General features: G+C 38.0%; 1 long non-coding RNA gene across 2 annotated transcripts in view; it reads right to left on the bottom strand.

Moving 5' to 3' along the window:
• The window catches only part of LOC117998986, a 54,047-nt gene extending 35,392 nt beyond the window's left edge, over positions 1-18,655 (bottom strand). For both annotated transcript variants that reach the window (XR_004676178.1, XR_004676177.1), the window contains exon 1: positions 18,315-18,655. This is a non-coding gene — a long non-coding RNA (uncharacterized LOC117998986). The remainder of the gene's footprint in view (positions 1-18,314) is intronic.
• Between the last annotated feature and the right edge of the window lie 6 nt (positions 18,656-18,661).

The following is an 18,661-nucleotide window of genomic DNA, read 5'->3' as shown; positions in this document are numbered from 1 at the left end:
CCATCTGACCCATTGATAAAATTTCTAATATTTACGACACTGTGTAGAACAGTCAAAAGCATTCCAGTGGAAGTTCTCACATCATCCATCAGTGACTTTGAAAACAGGCAGAGCTCTTTATGGTGACATCTGGCTAGTCTCGTGATAACCTCGGATCTTTTTATCTGGGATGCATCTACTGCAGCAATCACAGGCTTCTGTGGCTATCCAAGTTAACAACTTAGTACATTTGGGAAAATGCAAATTTGGTATCTTTTCAAGTATGTTGTTAATTGCATGTTTTTATTACCTTGGAAGGGGAAGGGGAGGTTCAGCAGTAGGGATAAACTAGATTCTTCTCCTCTCTGGTTAATACTCACAGAACTTCTGGGAAGTTCATTTTACTCCTTTACCTGTAAGATGGAAGGCAGTGTGGTAAAGTGAAAAAAGCAGCGAACTTGAAATCCGGAGTGAGATGAAGCAGCTATCATACTGAGTATCCACGATGTGCCAGGTACAAGCATTCTATAAATGTAAATACTGTGTATTCAGTATTATATATAGTATGTAAAGATATGTCTGTGTGTGTTTGTATACACACAGTGTGTGTGTGTGTGTCATTTATTTCAATAATGATATTCCAATCTGCCTTCAAATCTCAACTTCACTGCTTACCAGGTGGACAGGGGCAAATTACTTAATTACTCTGGCTTTTAATTTCTTATTAAATGAGTTATATTATAATATCTCTTTCACAAGATTGTTCTGAGGATAAATGGGCTAAAGTATGACAAAGTACGGGCGCCTGGGTGGCTCAGTCATTGAATATCGGCCTTTGGCTCAGGTCATGGTCCCAGGGTCCTGGGATCGAGCTCCGCATTGGGCTCCCTGCTCAGAGGGCAGCCTGCTTCTCCCTCTCCCACTCCCCCTGCTTGTGTTCCCTCTCTCTGTCAAATAAATAAAAATCTTTAAAAAAAGAAAAAGTATTTAGCAAGCTGCCTAGAACACAATAGGCACTCAATAAAATCATCATGTTTATTAGGCAAATGTTTAGCACTTAACATAAGCCTAACCTTATTTGCAATATTTTACAAATACTAACTTCTGAAAATCTTCATAACAATCCTTAGGCCACCTATTATTATTATCTCTCTTTTACTGATAGAGAAACTGAGAACCTGAGAGGTTAAATGACTCGCTCAAGATCACACAGTTAATAGAGACAGAATTAAAATTAAAACCCAGGCAATTTCATTCTAGAGTTTCTGTATCTAACCATCAAGCTCTACTGTCAGGGTTGTCTATGAACTGCCTAGCAAAACTTTTTTTTTTTAAGGTTTCCTTTAGATGTTTTAAAATGAAATAATATGAATCCAGCTTTGAAAAATTATGTCAAGATGATTGCAAACTGTATTATCAAATTATATAGACATATTTCAAATAACCAATTACTCAAGAAGAAGATTAACAATATACAGGAAGCCGTTGATACACAATTAGGATACTTCAAGGAGGGTTTAAGTGAAAAACCAATTTACAAAAGTGTGAGCAGGCCATAGGGAAGCCATAGGAGAGAGGAGAGTATCTCAGGTCAGAAACAGTGAGGCTGAGTAGATCAGAAAGTACAGAAGGAAGGAATCTTACTGGAACCCAGAAGGAGCAAATTGTGTAGGGAGCCCCCTGATGGTAAAATGATCGGGTCAAAAGAGGTAGCCAACCCAAAGTGACCAGGCAGGGAGGGAGGGAGGGGAGGGGACACTCTGGCCTCATTATGTCCCTCCTGAGGGTGTCCTACCGGATCCCTCACTGACAACTAGAAGTCAAAGAAGTCTGTTGATGTAGTCTATACAAATCAACCTCCTGGGGCAGGGAGCAAAGGGAGAAGGCTGGCTGAGGTATTTTTCTAGATTTCTAAAATACTAATATTAATTAATATTAATGTCAATACATTTTATGTACCATAACTTATTTTTTACCTCATCAAATATCTTCTTAGAATTTGTAATAGTTTCTTGTCTTCTAAAATAAGGTACATGGTACATAAATACATTTTTGTACTAACTCTAAAATAGTAACACCCTCAGGAATAACAAGCGTGTATAACCATTGGCCCTACACTAGTGTTCACATTTTGTAAACTGTTTCCTGATCCCAAAGTAAAATTTACACCATGGTCTTGTCCAACTGAGAGTCTAATTTGCTGGCAATCTCAATATAGCACAGTGGAACTCATCTCAATATTAGAGTCAGACAGATCATTTTGAATTTCAGCTCCTATTAGTATAGTTCTGATGTTGAACTAATGGAGCTGTTGGAAGAGATAATGTATATAAAGATTGACTGTAGAAATAGTGCCTGGCACAGTATAGGCACACAATTTATAGTTAAAATTATGAGTTATGGGCCAAATGACATGGGCAACTTGATAAAGTTCTTGAACCAAGGTTTTATAGGTAATTTTACTAGCTTGAGCCTAGGTGATGGTTCCTTGGAGCTATGGACTGAACCATGCCCTCCCACTCCCATTCATATGTTGAAATTCTAATCCCTAGGATCTCAAAATGTGACAGTATTTGGAGACAGGGGCTTTAAAAAGGTGATTAAGGTAAAATGAGGTCATTTGGGTGGGCCCTAATCCAGTGTGATTGGTGTCCTTATCAGAAGAGTAGATCAGGACAGACACACACAGACGGAAGCCTGGAAGACCAGGTAAGGGTTCAGGGAGAAGGTGGCCATCTAGACGAGAGGGGGAAATCTCAGAAGAAATTAATCCTGCCAGAACCTTGATTTCAGACTTCTGGCCTACAGAATTGTGAGAAAATAAATTTCTGTTGTTTAAACTACCCAATTCGGGGTACTCTGCTTTAACAATCTAACTCACACAGCTTTCTAAAATGCAGAGCTGATGGCATTTCTGAATACCAGTGATTGTGCTCAAGTAGATACAACGGCCCAGGCCCCTGCAAACTTAGAGGACCAGAAAACACCACTTGATCTTACACGAGTGGTGAAAGAAATTCTTAGAATATTTACCGTCATTGTTGGGGTTTTCTTTCCTCCCTGCACCTCCTGGATCTCTGCCTAGTAGGCAGCAGCGCCCCCACTGCCTCCAAGAACATTGAGTCTTATAAGAAAAGAAAAAAGATTTCCAAACTAGGCTTTTACATTTTAAAAGGAAATTCCCTGAGGTGAGCAGAGCATGGATTGTATGCCAAAGTAAAGACCAAAGAGAAAATAGACAGAAAAGGACCTCAAGGTGGACAGAAGAGATGGGGCCTTGCCTTGGAGGGCTTGAAGGCCAGGAGAGGGAGGATGAGATCGATCTTCAGAGAGAGTGGAGATGCCTTGTAGAGTGCCAGTAGAGTATCTGAGATGGCCAGCCAAGAGGCCATGTGGGAACCAAGCCAATGCCCTAGACCATTCCTGGCACGCACAGCTCCTCATCCACGGGAGGGATCAGCCACAGAAGCCATCTGTGGATCATCCAGCAAAAGGGAGTCAGCCTGTGCTATATAACTTTGCTGGGGCCCATCTGAACTACCCCCTGGGACCATAACCTAGCCCTGCTCATCGCCCCAAAAGAAGTGGTTCATGACAGCCCCCGCATCGAACAGAGTGATAGTGCTGGTACCTAATCAGGTGGAAGGACGGGGCAGAGTTATGCATGTATTACTCACCCTCTGGCAAACTCTTCAAATTTAGACAAACTGCTGCTGAAAGACAATTACTTTCATTTTGTAGATGAAAATTAATAATTTTCATTAAGATGAGACTAAGAGAAAAATTGTATTAATCCTGAATTATGTATGGGAGGTTTATTATGCTCCTCCTGGCAAGCTTACAAAGTAGGGGTTTAACTCCCTCTTACACGTGAGAAACTGCTGCTCACAAAAATTAAGTGTCTTGCCCAAGGTTAGAAAATCAGTTCATGACAATAATGAAAACAGTCAAATATTGAGTTCTTTACCACTCTATGCCAAGTAATTTTAAATGGTTTACCTTCTGTTATTTGTAACACATGGCATTCTTAGAAGGTATTATCAATATTATTATCATTCCCAAGGTACACATGGGAAAACTGAAGTGGGAAAAAGTAAATGATTCACCCAAGGTCACACATCTAATAAGTGACAGAACTGAGTTATGAACCAAGGCTATTTGACTTGGGGCCTGTGTTCTTAGCCACATTTTCTATACTCTTATTTTGGTCAAGAAATCTCCCAGCCATCAGAAATAACATTTAGGTATTTTATATATTACAGGAACATCTGAGATATATTTTATAATTACACACAGGTAAAACATTCTTTTCAGTCGTATCATCTTAGTGACCTGTAACATTGTGTAATTCAATATATAGATGCTCTTACAAAACCTATCCATTTATAACAATGCTAGGTGGCCTTCAGCTATTTTTGTGGTTGAAAGCACAAACTAAAACTACATCAAGTATCCAATGTCTTTATACTTTTCAGTGACATTAATTTTATTTTAGGTAATAACTGCTCCCATAATTACCTACCAAATCTTTAAAATTTCCAGGAATTTTTTTTTTTTTTACTATCCTCTCAAAACTTTAGCTGGTACCAAAGGGTGTGTGTGTGTGTCTGTGTCTGTGTGTGTGTGTGTGCACGTGCATGTGCTTGTGTGTATGTGATTTCTAGCCTAGATCTTTTTTTAAATTTAACACATTCCTCTTGGTTGTTTTCAATGAAAAATGGGGGGAAAAAATCTGGTCATTTTTCTCTTCATAACAATTCTCTACGTATTTGAACACAGTTGTTATTTGCAGCCTTTCCTTTGGGAGGCAAGCACCAGTCTAGAGATACATTGTAGTTCTAGGATTACTGAATTGGGAAGGCAGCAAGATGAATGGTAAGAGATTTAGATAAAAATGTATAGTCAGAAAAATAAGAAGATAATAAAAACGTTTAATTTTTGATACTGGATTCTACTTCACTATGTTATAAAGATATAATGATCTACTAACGTTTTGTCACTAAATATATCTATCCATCTGTAAAAAGGGAATAAAATACTTGACACTATGATCTGTGTATAAACTTTTCAATACAAAGTTAAGAGGAAAATTTTCTTGCACTCCAGTAAAAATTGGTTAACTTCAGAACCAGAGATATTTGACCAGGGTGAATTTTCTCTGTTTCAACGTGAACATCTTTTGTCTTGCTGGCCACCTCCCACTGGCAGTTGACCTCGCCTTCTTTCCCTACTCACTACTGTGATGGCCCCAGTCCCTTTCTTCTCTGGATAAGCCTTATGCTTTGTGTCCCCGCCCCCTGATGGGTGGGCCCTGCTCCTCCCCTCTGGAGCTACCACCAAGCTCTGTAACAGCCCTAACTCTTCGCTGGCTGACTTCGTTCACTAACCTAAATCCCCAGCACTCGCTCCTGCCCAGCCCCTCTCTCGCACTGTTTAGTTAGCAGGTACAAGAGCAAAAATAACTGGCAGCCAAACAAACATAAGAAAGCCCGTCCTGTAGCTAAAGAAGATACACACCTAGTTTATCAGATTAATATTTTATGCTACAGAATACATGTTAATGGGCAGCATGTTAATTAGCCATCAAAAGTAAACTGTTTATATATTATTCTTCCAAGATTCTGAACAATTAACCACAGCACTGAATAAGCAAATGCGAGCTAGAGACATAAATAAGAAGACAAATTATTCCGACTATATGTTGAATCTCAGCCAATGTTCCCATTTAAATACCTTATTTCATCTTCCCAGCAAAGCTCACTAAAGAAGTTCGATATTTTTATGGTTCTTTTTCAGATGAAGAAATTGTGGTGTAGAGGAAATAAGAAACTTACCTGAGACCACTGAGCTGGGAAATGATAGAGCTGGTAGTCAAACCTCATCCTTGGATACCCAAAGCTTAAGCTGTTCACTACCATGCTGTAAATCTCCACAATATATCAGCCCACTGGGGGGTAGTTGTAGATCTTCTGTATCTCTCCAAAGGCCTCAAGAACTCTTTAGAATTCTTCCTCAAAATTTAGGTCTTTACACAACACCATTTATGGATAGTCTATAATTGGGACCATAGTGGCATGTGGCTTTTTGTGGCTAAGTATAGTAGAAGATGTACCTGTGGTAAGAAACAACCACCATGTTTGAGAAAGGCTCAATATAGTAAATCCAATTCCAAAATATATCTCTTCCTACGAGAAATAAACAATAAAGCTTCATGGAAGATTTTTGTAGAAATTAAAGCCTTTGAAAAATTTAAACTTTGCTTTTGGATTATACATGTAGTATAAGTACATACTTTATACTGAGTGAAATAAATGTCAAAGGTAAGCATAATTCTTTCCTAAGATTCAAAAAAAAAAAAAAAAGATTTTTAGCTTCTACACCAGATAAATCAAAGTTATGGAAGATTCCTCAAAATCCTTTTTTGAGGTCATGCCCTGTTGATTTCATAATCAAATTATCATCACACTAATTTTCCACATCTGTAATTCTAAAAAGCCAGATTTCCAGGAAGACCCCCAAATTCCTGGAAAATAATATTTCAAACTCTGGATATTTCTCTCAGAATGACAAAAGATAAGTGATAACTTTCTTAGTCTTAGAATCTTCAGCATTTAACCTCTGAGAAGCTTGAATAAGGCCAAATATTACAAAGATCTTCATCCAAGACAGAACAGGAAAAATTTCACTAAATACTGCTTCTAAATACAGATGCCTTTTTACTGAGCCCTTAAAATTTATACCTATTCCCTTCTAGGAACAGATTTTTGTGACTATGGAAATATTTTCTTCTATGAATCACTGAAAAGATGGTATCTGTTTTCCCAAATTTATATACATTTTCTAAGAACTTCAAGTCATCTTGAATATTCAAAATAACACTGTACCTCTAATATTATTACAGAACTATACTATAATAATTATACTGTACTATATTAGAATGAGTGTCACTTTTCTGAACAAAACAAGGTTTTCTTTTTCTTTTTGAAAAAGATCCACATTATGAACTGTATACCTGTTTTAGTAAATATTATGCTTGATTGTGTAACACAAATGAAGAGTTAAACTGAACTCAAGAATTTTCAAAACTGACAGGCTTTCTAAAAGTTGTAACTTGGGGGCACCTGGGTGGCTCAGTCGTTAAGCGTCTACCTTCAGCTCAGGTCATGATCCCAGGGTCCTGGGATTGAGCCCCACATCAGGCTCCCTGCTCCACAGGAAGCCTGCTTCTCCCTCTCCCACTCCCCCTGCTTGTGTTCCCTCTCTGGCTGTGTCTCTCTGTCAAATAAATAAATAAAATCTTTAAAAAAATAAATAAATAAAAGTTGCAACTTGATCACAAAATACACTTTAGAAATGTGAAAGAAAATGAGCATAAATGGCACTTGGTTTTTGGAAACACAAGGCAAAAGATTAAAATTACAGGTGATTAGGTGATCTCTTCGCTGACTCTAAATAAATATATTATTTATTGCTCATTGACTATCCACTCAATTGCTATATCTCACACTCATTTCTTCACCACTTTTTATTCTGTTATATCTCCTGAGTAGATAGCCCAGAGATTTTAAAGGAACCAAAAGAGATAAATAAATGGCAATTTGCAGAGATTCTAAGTGAATTTTACCAGTGACATTCTGTCAAATGGAGTTCTTGTACCTCTCACTGTAATTCAGTGAGGGCTGGCTCTTAGAGATGCTAAACAGCTTTAGACGGTCTGACACTTAACAGCAACCAAAGCACTGGGGACAGCCATTCTGACCAAAAGACAGTGTTTTGCCCTTAGAAACAATATTCTGTATATAGCCTGTCATCATTAAACTTTATGTTCAAAAAAACATAAATATAAGAGCATATGCAAGCTTTTATAGAACAGCAGTGAAAGTCTACATTCATATTTTACTCTTTAAAATGCTTTAGATTTATAAATCAAGATCAAATTCATGGGGCTAAACCAATGAATATTGGAAAACCCTTTACTTTTTTTCTTATTTATTTATTTTATTTATTTATTACGGAAGTATAGTTGACATACAATGCTGTATTAGTTTCAGGTGTACATATAGGGACTCAGCAAGTCTACATATTACTCAATGTTCACCACGATAAGAATAGTAACCATTTGTTACTGAAAATGTCCATACAACAATATTATTGACTATATTTCCTAGGCTGTACTTTTCATCTCCGTGACTTATTTATTTTATACCTGGTAGCTTGTACCTCTCAATCCCCTTCACCCACCCTATTTCACCCACCCCCACCTAGCTCCCTTCTGGCAACCACCAGTTTGTTTTCTGTATTTAAGAGTCAGTTTGTTTTTTGTTTGTTTTTATTTTTTAAATTCCATATATAAGTGAAATTATATGGTATTTTTCTTTCTCGGTCTTAACTTTTTTCATATAATACCCTCTAGCTCCATCCATGTTATCACAAATGGCAAAATGTCATTCTTTTTTATGGTTGAGTAATATTCCAGTGTGTGTGTATGTATTATATATATATATGTAATATATATATACCACATTTCCCTTAACCATTCGCCTATTGATAGACACTTAGGTTGCTTCCATGTCTTCGCTATTTAAGTAATGCTGCCATAAACATAGGAGTGCATATATCTTTTTAAATTAGTGTTTTCCTTTTCTTTAGGTTAATACCAAGTGTTAAAATTATTGGGTCATATAGTATTTCTATTTTTAATTTTTTGAGGAACCTCCATACTGCTTTTCACAATGGTTACACCAATCTACATTCCCACCAACAGTTCATGAGGTTTCCCTTTCTCCACATCCTCGCCAACATTTGTTATTTCTTGTCTTTTAATTTCTAGTCATTCTGACAGGTGTAGGGTGATATCTAATTGTAGTGTTGATTTCCATTTCCCTGATGATAAGTGATGTTGAGCATCTTTTCATGTGTCTGTGGGTCATCTATAGGTCTTCAAACATCTTCTCCCATTCAGTAGGTTGCTTTTTTGTTTTGTTGATGGTTTCCTTTGCTATGCAAAAGCTTTTAATTTTGGTGTAGACCCAATAGTTTATTTTTGCTGTATTTCCCTTGCCTCGGGAGACATATCTATAAATATGTTGCTAAGGCTGAGATTCAAGGGATTACTCCTTATGTTTTCTTTTAGGAGTTTTATGGTCTCACATTTAGATCTTCACTCCATTTTGAGTTTACTTTTATGTACTATGTAAGAAAGTGGTCCAGTTTCATCCTCTTGCATGTAGCTGTTGTTTTCCCAACACCATTTATTGAAAAACTGTCTTTTCCCCATTTTATATTTGTGCATCCTTTGTTGCAGATTAATTGACCATATAAGCAATGGTTTATTTCTGGCCTTTTTGTGAAAAGTCCACACAATGAAAGCCTACATTAATACTCTTCTCTTAAAAATGGCTTAGATTTATAAATCAAGATCAACTTCATGGGGCTAAATAAATTAATAGTGAAAAATGCCTCCATTTTTTAAGTGCTGTAGTAGCCTAGCCAGGTTTGCTGCATAACAAATACTCCAAAAGTTCAGTTACTTACTAAATAAACATTTATTTCTTGCTCATATTACATGTCAATGACTGAGGGTTAACTGCTTGGTTCTGATTGTCTCTGCTCCATATGTCTCCTTATTCCTGCAGCCCGGCTAAAGGAGCAGCACTTTATGAGACAATTTCATACATACTTGCAGAAGAGAAAAGCAAGAGGCCTAGCTAGCTTAGGCAACATCATTGCACTGAAAGCGTTGGTTTCTATGTGGCAAACATCGTATTTCATTGGACAAAGTAGGCCACATGACCAAGACCAAAGAACAGGGGGGAAGGATTTATACTCCTCCTACTGGAGCAAGCAAGTCACACAGTAACGGCAATGATATGTAATCCTCTTGCTTCGAAGGAAGAAGTGAGGAATTGTGAATATAATCTATCTCAGTTCACCTTCTTGGTCACAGATACTTTCTACACTTACACACACAAAATTCATTCACACCTATAAGGAAGACGTCCTAAAAGCTTCAGCCAATCAAAACATCAGTCCTGAAGTTCATGATTCTATCTACATCAAATCAAAATAACTCCTCTTGATATGGACACATGTGAACTAAATAGACAAACTACCTTCTCCACACGCACTCGACATACAATGGTTGAAGAGAGGCAAGATAAACACATAAGCATTCCCATTTGAAGGAGGAAAAAGTGGAGAACACACAGCACTCACTGGTTCATAGACGCTCTGAAAGCCCACTGGGCAAACACCACAGCATTGGGGCGAGGGAAAACTACTTTCAGTCAGTCTTTGATTAGGAGTCTATAACCTGAAATGAGCTCCTCAGAGAATTTTCTCCAGGGCAACTGACTCCAACCTCTTCCATCCTTTTCCTTTACCCTCCTGACCACATGTGAATAAAAATTTGCCCTCCTTAGAGCTGAGTGGCTCTTCTGGCCTACTTCCTGCCCAGAGAAAACTGGGAGTTCACATGTCATTTCAAGCTATAAAAAAACCCACACATCTGCTCTTTCAAGGCTGGCAATAGTCTTGGCATTAAAACTCTCTCAATATTTTATCTTTATATATATCTGTTTGATCTCTTCTGCTCCATGTACTAATGGACACACTCACCTTTTTTTTTAACAAATCTGTTTTCTCTCTCTAAACTTAGTACAGGTATTTGAGCTCAGGCTTCATGAGATCTTTGGTTTTTTCCTTCCTGAGCCATTTTGTCCAACTGAAAGGATTTACTGAGGGCCACCTTAATCCAATCAGGTTTTGTGCACAAGCCAGTAATTTGGTCTTTGTCCCTAAACTGAGTCTTAATCTGCGTCTTAATTAGCCTTGGCGGCTCACAGTACTTAATCTTTTAACTGGTTAGAGATGAGGAACAGTTTGATTTTCTAACCTGTAAGTCCTGGACTTCCTCAGCAATTTAGTCTCCTTGTCATCCTTTAGGTTAAAGTCACTTAATGTTTGAGTTCATTCTCCTTCTTGTATTACCATATCAAATGCAGCTCTTAACAACCAATTCACCTTAGTAACATTTCAAATCCTCTTTACAGAAAGCTCTGGGTACATTATTATGTAAGTGTTTGCCTTCCAAGTTATCTCAGGTGACAGCTTTACCAAATGTTTTGCTCCTGCATAAAATGTGTCACCAATATTCCAACCTCCAGTAAGTTTGCTAACTGTTAGCTGTTTAGGCCCTAAAATCTAGGCTACATATTTTAAGTTTGTATTATGGTAACACTCCACTTCTAAGTATCAAATTCTGTACTTTTCAACTTCGCTGCCTAACAGCTGTAAAAATCTCATGAGCCTTCAAAAATAAGCATTTCGTTCTTGTTAATGTTTCATAGAGGCAGCTATTGGGCAGATGCAGCTATGTTGGCTCTAGTTGGCTCAGCTCCATGGGTCTTTCTTGAAGACCCAGGCTGAGGTTGAAAGCTGCGTGTGGTGCAGCATACCATTTTAGAGGCTAAGAAGAAAAGCAAGAGGCTGAGCCAATTCTCAGAACTTCCTTTAAAGCTTCTAATTGGATGTAGTATAGTCGTATCTGTTCACATTCCAATGGTGAGAAAAAAATGACATGGTTAAATCCAAAATCAATGGCAAAGAAGGGAGCATATATACTCCCCGCAACAGGTAGCAGGCAAGTCCCAAGGCCAAGGGCTGGGAGGCATAAACTGCTTATGAGGCGTGGGTACCATGTATAATTATGAGCAGTAATACAACCTACTCGATGTATAGGCTAGCAACTTCTTCAAATGATTCAAATGATTTTTAATATGATTTTTTTATATGATGCAAACATCCCCAATGAAAACAGTAAAAATAAGACCATACACTCATGCCACTTTCCCAGAAAAGCCAATCATCAATGGAGCTTCAGAAACAGCCCATGGTTTTAAAAAATGGTATTGAGTCTTGCTTTAAATTTCTATCATCCATAGGCACTGTTTAGGAGGTTCTTTTTCTGTGTCAGAAAACCTCCCTTTCTCTTATCTCCATCAGGGCAGCTCAACACAGCTGAGACTCTAAGACTCTTATTTGCAATGATCTCTGGCACACATCTGAAGACCAGGGCCACCCAACAGGAAACAAGTTCAGAGGTCAAATCTCGTCATTGCTGTTCATTCGTGTCCTTACGACCATCACTGTCATTACCGATATGGGCACTGCAGTAAGACATGCCAAGGCCTCTGAGGCCAGCCAGTGACTGGGATATAACAGACATTTTGTAGCTGTTTGTTGAACGCTATTAAATCATCTAACGTTACCAAAGCATGGGCTCGAATCTTTAAGTGGTCCCCACCATCATGCCAACCTGCTGATTTTGAGTAGGTAAGCAACATAGTTCCACCATGGCCCTCACCCCCTTCACTCCCAAACCACTGTCTAAGGATCTAAGTATATAATGATGTTGTTTACTTTCAAAAATAATTCAATCTAAGATGTAATTGATTTCACCCTTTTAAAATATGTTTGATTTTACAGGAAGACATCTTTTTATCCAAGTCTGTTTTTCTGTAAAGGAAATATTTTGGAGACAGAGAACTGCTTTTCCCTTCCCAACTTCAGAGTTCTGTCCCATCAACTTAAGAACAGAACAGGATGTTCGTTTCTGTCTCAAGAACAATGGACATGAGGTTCTTCTTCCTAGAGCATTCTCCTCCACACACCACACTTCCTCATGTAATTAATTCCTTAGAAAGCTAAGCCAAGGGAAGATTGTCATGACCCCTGGCAGTTTATGACCTTCTGATGTGACCTTTGATAGAAACACGTATTTCTTTTTCATAATGCTGACCATACTTGAAAATTTTACATTATGTCTGTAATTGGTAATGATTGACTGTCTCTCCAAGTAGAATTTTAGCTCCATGAGAGCAGAGTCCATACCTAACTTCTTCACAACTGTATACCCAATGGTTATTCTATGTGTTACACATTATATATATCACAAACATATGTTGAATATATGGCTGTGTAAGTGCCTAAATAAATGAGGGTTGGGGACTCTTGTTACATAATTCCTCTTTCTAAAGAGAGCAGCAACTTTCTATATAATCTCCTGATGGAGGAAAAAAGGCAGAAAAGCTCCTAAGTGCTTTCTTCCTTCCCCTCTGGATGTATCCACCCAATCTTGGTGGCCTCTTCCTGTTGGTTTACCTTTAAATACCCTTTCTTTCTGAACGTTTAGCACTTCATGACCACCCACGACCAAATATGTCCTTAGAAATTCCTCCAGTTACATGATTTTAAGTTGCACTGTGTGTTTGTGCATGTGTGTGAATGTGCACACACACATATATTTGTGTGTGATTTAGGAATTGTCTTGCTTAACTTAGGACATGATAATGCTAAGAGAAACAAATAAATACAAGGGTTATTGTATTTTTTTTTAATTTTGCAATCTGGGAGGTATTGAAAATGATGTCATTCCCTAATGACCTCATTCATGATGGAACTGTGAAGTGGGTTATGACAATGAAAGCATTACTGGGAGAGCTTCCAAATCCATCTGGCAAGCACAGAACGTATATTTTTAAAAACGATTGCTCAGTTTCTAAATGTAATGTGCTAAGATTCGATGTCAAATCAGTGGGAAAGTAAACATAAAAGACAGCAAACATAAATGATTAGTGTAGACCCAAAGCAAGAGAAAATTTTATATTTTGTAGACTTGATTATCAAGGTTTTCACATATGAATATCATGAGCACACATTTAATAGCACTTCTGAATTATGCTTCAGGAACTCACATTATTCCACTCTAATAACTTTTAACAGATTTTTTTCCAGGGAATGCATTTTTAAAACAGCTTTATTAAAGTATAAATTATATACAGTAAAATTTGCCTATTTTAAATGTTCAATTCAATGACTTATAATGTAGTCTCAACATATTTTTTCTTCAAACTAAATTTGTAAATTTCGTGGAAAAGAAAATGTATATGATATGAAATGGCATTCTATTTAAAATTATTTAAGAGCGTACTGGTGTGTACATACATTTTTATTTCCCCTTATTCTGGAACATAAATGTTACATTTTCAAACAAAACTAAAAGTGTTAAGTTTCACAGATCAAAAATTCCTTTTGAAAGTGAATTTTTAAAACCACATAGGTTTTTCCCCTATTAAGAGTTTTCCCTATTACCTCAGAGAAATAGTCAAAAGATAAGATACCTGGTAGTAGAAAAGCAAAACTAACTAAATAAATAAATAAAATTTAATTTAAAAAGTAAATAAAATGCAGCTTCTGTATTTAATTTCTAAATCAAGAATGTGGTATTATTCATTACTTTTCATATCATCTTGAAAAGCAATTGCATATACTAACCCAAGTCATCTAGGACATCTTCATCCAACTTATCAGACTTGATCCCTCACCCACTGGCTTGCTCAGGCACGGGTCAGACCCTACCTGGTCTGCCATGACCAGCAGATGGCTGAAACTCAAATGGTTTTTTCAAAGCTCTTCTCTACTGACTGAGTAGGAAGGGGCAAACATCTCCATCCTGCCCACTGTGGGTTAGGAGAGTTAACAGCACCCAAGTAGCCCCCTCTCAAAATCTTCCTCTCCATCTTTAATTCTCATAAACCTTTTATCTTAGTGCCTCAGCCAAAATTTCAATCAAATTTTAATTATTTGTACATACTGCTGCAGCAGAGCATCTTACTAAAGACTTGACTAGTGGGTTATCTCCTGAGGACTTAAAGAAAACTTTTTCACTGCTGTACAAGAAATGTTTCCTGACTCTCCTTGGGATGTTTGTAGTAAATTATTAATGGTGGTTAAGTCTAGGAGGTGGGAATGGAGAGGATCAGAGAATTTTCACTTCTTTATTATAAAGTAATATATATATATTTTTGTGTTTATTTATTTGCCTCCAGAAGCACATCTTACTTCTACAACATAAAACATGTTGGAGATTTGAAAGACAGGTAAAACGTGGCTATAAAAAGCTTAAAAATGAAACAATTAGGAAAGGAGGAAGTAAAAATTGTCTTGTAAGTAAAGCATGGAATAGGGATAGAATAAATAGAAGGGATACCTTTTGCTAATAAAAAGCTGGAATTTTCATATTTTCAGAGTCATTTTGATGTGGCTTCACCAAAGCTACGTTATGAAATTTTTTCTCAGGCAAAATAACTGTATCAAAATGAATGTGAAAAGTCGTTACATCAGAGTGGTCTGCTCACCTCACTATGGGAGCATCTCCCACCAACAAAAGTAATCGGCAAAGCAGCTCACCCTCTGACAAGTTTCTCAGAGCCACCCTTGCTTACTTTTACCCTGTTTTTCTTGGTACACATGGATGCCTATTCAGCTCCCTGATGCAGATTTTACTTACCCCCCTGGGATCTGTTCTTGTGTGGGACCTAGCTTCTCTCTATCTGATAAAAGATTTAGCTTGACCCTGGAACAAAAAATCTAGAATGTCGCTTCTCTATGTAAGCGCCTCTTGCTGCTCATATTGATCATTCCAAACTGTCTCCCGAATCTTGAAATATAAGCCTCCTTACCTGCTCCTTTTACTGTCCAGACATAGCCCCAGACTCTATTTCTAAAACTGTTCTATCAGTCATTTTCTCAGGTTTTTTTTCTACCTAAGGAAGGGCACATAGATGCTGTGCATCTTCCAGTGTCTTCTTCATAATGCGAACAGGGACACTGAATGATGTGGTCACCAAGCATCGAAATGATATCGCCCATCATTGCTGTCTCCTGCGGGTTTCCTGCTGTTACACAGAAACTGTCATGGTGCTGGGCACCAGTGAAGACATTTCAGGTTAGACTTCAAATTCAAAGTGACTCCCATGGAAAGGAACTTTAAATATCCTGCCCGCCACCATGACTCAAATGCCTGTTTATCCTGATAGAGACCCATAACCTTCAGAGACAGTAAGGCATGGCACTCAAGTGAAAGACCAAGGGCTCTCCTACCTAAACCATTCCAGAATTACACATAAAAAGAACATCCAGATTTACACGGGATATTAGAATAAAACAGCACTTTTCTAGAAACAGTTGAGATCCAGAGCTTAAAGGATGTGCTTTCTTAAGTAAAGTAGGACAAGTGTATACAAAAAAGTAACTGATGGTGTTCCATAGCTTGGGGACTTGATTGAGAATGTCTGCATCCATGTTTCAATCTGAGAACTGCCCTTAGTTAACTATGTAAGTGTATACACCACCTCTGCGGTCTCAGCCAAAGCGCAGGGAACTAGAAAGAGCCCACCTCCTATTATATTTCATTGAGAATTAATATTCTTTTTTTTTAAGGTTTTATTTATTTATTTGTCAGAGAGAGAGAGCACAAGCGGGGGGGAGCAGCAGGGAGAGGGATAAGGATCATGACCTGAGCCAGAGGCAGGTGCTTAACCAACTGTGCCACCCAGGTGTCCCAAGAATGAATCTTCTTTTAGAGAAAACAATCAAGTGGTCAGGAGAACAAGCTGCATTTTGTCATAGCAGTCACAAGTTGCTTTTTTACACTGAGAACCGAGAAGTTGGATTTGGTGCGTGTCCAGTTAAATTAGATTAGAATTGTCATCTCATCCACACTTATTTCGACGTAATTGCTACTGAAGCCAGTTAGAACAAATACAAGTAGGCACGCCACCCATCAGACTTCTCATTGAGTGCCCAAAGTATCTTGGGCACTCTGGTAGAATTGAAAAATAAAAAAAGTTTAAAAAATTCATCTTCATCCCAGCGTAGGAGTGAAGGGTGGCTAATAAAATGAAAGATCTTTATTTATGGAGCTGAGTTCATAGAACCCATCCAGTAGAATCCTGAATGTGCTCCTTATTTTCTCAGACATGTAAGGTATACCCAAATGTTTAACCTGGCATCTTCAGAAATCCTGCTGCTTCCATATTCTGGAAAATATAGGAGCCAAGACTTTTCTTCACCTCCATCCCTGGCAACTCCATTAGCTTGCCATGCCAGAGGAACACAGATGCTGTTGACTGTCCTACTAGCATGATAGTTTATCTTAAGTCTATCAGACTTTTTCACGTAATAAAAATACCCAAGAATTTAGGAGCATCTGTTTTGGTATCAACTCTTAGATCCCTACTGAATCACACCAAATAGATATCCATATTGAACTCACATAACTGCCATAATCTCCAGTGATATTTGGCCAGTCAAGGTTTAATTTCCTACCGTTACAGCCTACTCTGTTTATTTGAAAATAGTCGGATTCACAGGGGGGGACACACACAGACTCCAGGGACATGTACTTGTTTGGTGTGAGTCAGGGTGTTTGATTTCCTCTCTGAAAGATCCAAAAGCTGAATAAGGAAATAAACATAGGCTAGCGGAGACCCACTGGGGACTTTTTTCTGTTTGGTCAGTCACTTCTCTTGTTGGCACATGGCACTACATGTGCGACTTTTACTGCCCCCCCCCCCCCCCCCGCCTCTGGATATCCTCATTACATGAGAAAATGTAATAAAACCTTTGTTTTCCTGAGAGTAGTCCTATCCTTCACTTTCAACAGCACCTGAGGGCTCTTCACACATTCTAAAGGAAAACTTACAGCCAGGCAGATCTCTCCACTCCTACCTCCCTGCAACATACAGCGGCCACATAAGAGAACTATTTCCTGGTATGAATTACGTCCAACAATTCCTTTACAACAGCATGCCTAATGAGGCAAAACAGTCAACATGGAGAAGAAAACTCCATGCCACAAGGAGCCAGAAACATGGTTCTACGTGAGTAACTTCCTTCTCAATCACGAAGCAAACAAAACAGAAACATTATAGAAAATTCGTAAGAATGAAAAATTGTAATATTATAATTTAACAGGAAGTGTTAACCAAAAGGAGGAGCTAAAAAGAATGTTCCGCATTCAAATTTTTTTTTTTTTGGTTAGCAAGAATTGAAAATAGTCTATATAATGACTGGATGTATGCCTTTTAAAAAGACCGTCTTTGAAATGATTATCAGTCTATTCTTTCCTGATTTGAACTATAGGATAAAACCGATAGAGATTGAAGTTGAAATAGCATGTATGGTTTACCTAGTTTAAACATCTATAAAATACTACATAAAGAAAATGGGGAAGAAATAAGAAAAAAGTAGCAACACTAAAAAAATACTAATAAAAATGAGTCCAAATATTTTACTCTAGTTGACTAAGCTTTTGGCTTTGGAGTTTCAGGCTTTTTTAGGCTAATCTTCACTAGCAGTTTAAAACATCTGTGTATCACCATTTTCCCAACTCATAGGGAATCATAAACAAATTGACTTAAACAGTATGTTAGGGTGCGCCACCATAACAAATACCACAGACTGGGTGACTTAACAGAAATTTATTTTCTCACGTTTTGAAGGCTGGGAAGTCCAAAATCAAGGTGTGGGCCGATTGGGGTCCCGGTTAGAGATCTCTTCCCGGCTGCAGATGCTGTCTTCTTGCTGTCCTCACATGGCAGAGAGAGGGGAAAGCAAGGTCTCTCGTGGCTCTGCCTATGAGGGTACCAATCCCATCACGAGGGCCTCACCCTCATGACTTCATCTAAATCTAATTACTCCCCAAATGCCCTATATTCAAATACCCTCCCATCAGGGGCTGTAACTTTAACCTACGAATTGGTGTGGGAGGGAGACACAATTCAATCTGTGGCAAGCAGCAATAGTTCAGCTCTCCCCACCGCGGCGTGCACTCACGCAC

The sequence above is a fragment of the Mirounga leonina genome, unplaced genomic scaffold, assembly GCF_011800145.1.
Source record: "Mirounga leonina isolate KUSES-001 unplaced genomic scaffold, KU_Mleo_1.0 Mir_437, whole genome shotgun sequence".
Classification (NCBI taxonomy): Eukaryota; Metazoa; Chordata; class Mammalia; order Carnivora; family Phocidae; genus Mirounga; species Mirounga leonina.
Note: the sequence above shows the minus strand (reverse complement) of the source record. Positions and strands in the feature narration are given on the sequence as shown.